We start from the raw sequence: 3,068 nt of genomic DNA, 5'->3' as shown, positions 1-3,068 counted from the left end.
AGCCCAGGAGTTGGAGGTTGCTGTGAGTTGTGAGCCATGGCCCTCTACCTAGGGCGACAGCTTGAGGCTCTGTTTCCAAAAAAAAAATAAAAAAAAAAAAAGAGTAAAAAAAAGAATATACTTACTGTGCTTTGTTTTGAAGATAATTTAATTAATGATCTTTAAAAAGTGTTGTGGCACACCCGTGATCCTCTGATGCACCCCAGTGTGCCCCGGCACTTGGATGGACAATCACTGGGCGAGGGCCTAGAGAGAAGTTGAGCTGATGGGCTCTGGGTGTGGTCAGTGGGTTGCTTATCTCATCTCCGACTGTGTGTATCCTGTGCTCAGCTCTGGGGTGATACAGAGATAAAATATGCATTGCCAGAGCCACAGGCCTCTCCAGACTAAGGGGGGCTGGGTCACATTCTTTGAGGCTTCCAGTGTTTTAACAAAGAACTTAAAAAACACTTTACAAGGCAGATCATGGTAGCCCATGACTGTAATTCTAGCCCTCTGGGAGGCCGAGGCAGGAGAATCTCTTGAGCTCAGGAGATCAAGACCAGCCTGAGCCAGACCCTGTCTCTACTCAAAAATAGAAAACTTAGCCTGGTGTGTGGCAGGTACCTGTAGTCCCAGCTACCCTGGAGGCTGAGGCAGAAGGATCCCTTGAGCCCTGAAGTTTGAGGTTGCTGTGAGCTGTGACGCCATGGTGTTCTAGCCTGGCAACAGAGTAAGACTGTCTCAAAACAAACGAACAAAAAACAAATAAATAAAAATCACCTCACAGACTTTATGGTATATTTTTAAAACATTTAAGTGTTTTAAAATTAATGCTTTTAACATACACACATGCCCCAAGAACAATAAATAATGTGGTGTTAGTATTCTGTTCATACGATAATGGCTGGATTTTATTTAAAATTTATTTTTGGGAATTCATTGAGGGTATAAGAAACCAGGTTACACTGATTGCATTTGTTAGGTAAAGTCCCTCTTTTTTTTTTTTTGTAGAGACAGAGTCTCACTTTATTGCCCTCGGTAGAGTGCTGTGGCATCACAGCGCTCACAGCAACCTCCAGCTCCTGGGCTTAGGCAATTCTCTTGCCTCAGGCTGCCAAGTAGCTAGAACTACAGGTGCCCACCACAATGCCTGGCTATTCTCTTGTTGCAGTTTGGCAGGGGCTGGGTTTTAACCTGCCACCCTTGGTATATGGGGTACCCCACCCACTGAGCCACAGGCGCCGCCCTTGATTTATTTTTTTAAATATAAATTTGTACTGCACTGTAGAAGGTATGGCATGGGAATGGGCCTTGGTTTAACATTATTGCTTGGTGAGCAGCTTTCAGTCCTGTTACTACATCCCTTGATGGGCTGTGTCAGCTGACTTGGGAGGCCACCAAGAATCCAGTGTGAAGTCTTTTTTTTTTTTTTAATTAAATGTTAGCTGTGTACATTAATGCAATCATGGCAGTGTGAAGTCTTCTATGAACCTGTGGTTTTCCTGGATCCTTTCTGACAGGCATATTCTTTTCTTTATCCATCAAATATTTATTAAACATGTACTATATGCTGAGCACTAGTCTAGATGCAGGGATACATCAGTGAACAGGCGGACAAGGGGTGTGTGTGTGTGTGTGTGTGTGTGTGTGTGTGTTGAGACAGGATCTCACTCTGTGGCCCAGGCTAGACAGCCAGGAGCTAGCCTTGAGCTCCAGGTGATACCTTACTACCTCAGCCTCCCTCAGGCTGGTATTACAGGCATCTACCACCACAGCTAGCTAATTTTTTAACATTTTTGTAGAGATGGGGGGGTCTCACTATGTTGCCTAGTCTGGTCTCAAACTCCTAGACTCGGGTGAGCCTCCTACCTCGGTCTCCTAAAGTGTTGGGACTACAGACATGAGCTGCCGTGCCTGGCCTAAAGAGCTTACATGCTAATGAGATAGGCAGAAAATAAACAAGCCAACAATGACATAAATGGGAATTTCAGAGAGCAATAAGTAAAGGAAATACAACAGGAAAACCTGCAGGAAATCTGGCAGGGAGAGAGTGACATTAGATAGGGAGGTCTGGGAAGGCTACTCTGAGACCTGAATGGCAGGAATAGACCAGCTCCGCCAGGAGCAGGATCCAGAACATTTTTGGCAGAGATAGGGGTAGTACAAAGGTCACAGTGGGAAGAATCATCCCAGCTTCTGGAAGGGAGAGTAAAGTTCCTGAGCTGGGATGTGGGGATTCAGCCAGCAGCGAGATGGCCAGCTGAAGCTATTGGAACTAACAGAAGGAAATAAACCCGAGAGCTGGGAAAGCTGAACAGAACAGGGTGAGAAAGAATAGAAGACAAGAGGACCAAGTCCCTGCTCCTTCAGGGCCTGGCTTGCAGGAGCTTCTGCCTCCTTGCCCTGGGCACTTCCTCAACCCCCATGTGCACTTTCTGGTCTTGAACTCTGGACCCTACTGGGTGAGTGGTGAGACCGAGGAGAAAATAAATCAGCTCTTGTCCTGTTCACAGGCTTTTCCTTGTATGTAAATGGCTCACGTCTATACCAAGTTTGCGTCACGGCCTTCGCATATGGGAAAGAGAACACAGGGTCGGAAGCCTCTGTTTAATCTCCAGGCCTGTCCCGCTCCCCACCCCAAGCATGGTGATGGTCTTGCCACTAATGAGAGTGAAAAAGCTCAGTTCCAGGTTTCTCCTGAGAGGACAGCTCGGAGAGAAGGGCACAGCTGTTCAGAGCCGGCGGAGGAAGCCTTCAGGGAATGCCCCGGGCCGGGCCGAGGGAGGCCCAGGCCAGTGTGTGGCTGAGCTCCAGTTCCATCACGATGCATGCGCAATTCCTGTTCTGCAAACATATCCAGCTCACGTATTTGCATTTTCTTTATTTCATTTGGTTTAGTTTTCCCTGTTGTCAGTTTCCTGGACAAAAGCCATGTGGGGAAGAGGAACACTTAAGAAACCCACTTAGTCCCTATGCAGTTGCCCCTGAATAAACCAGAGTGGCAAATTGCACTGCAGTAGAACCTGAATAGCTGCCCACCTCCCCACACTGCTGACCACATCCCCACAATGACCACCTCCCACACT

The 3,068-nt window shown here is 47.2% G+C and overlaps 1 protein-coding gene across 1 annotated transcript in view; it reads left to right on the top strand.

The window, feature by feature from the left end:
* Window positions 1-2,234: 2,234 nt before the first annotated feature.
* Window positions 2,235-3,068, top strand: part of ABCC11 (ATP binding cassette subfamily C member 11) — a 70,367-nt gene continuing 69,533 nt past the window's right edge. Inside the window, exon 1 of the mRNA XM_003792596.3 lies at window positions 2,235-2,306. The gene's annotated coding sequence lies outside the window, so the exon portion shown is untranslated. The remainder of the gene's footprint in view (window positions 2,307-3,068) is intronic.

Source organism: Otolemur garnettii, unplaced genomic scaffold (genome assembly GCF_000181295.1).
Source record: "Otolemur garnettii isolate 467f Iridium unplaced genomic scaffold, OtoGar3 scaffold00058, whole genome shotgun sequence".
Taxonomy (NCBI): domain Eukaryota; kingdom Metazoa; phylum Chordata; class Mammalia; order Primates; family Galagidae; genus Otolemur; species Otolemur garnettii.
This window is presented reverse-complemented; position numbering and strand designations above follow the sequence as displayed.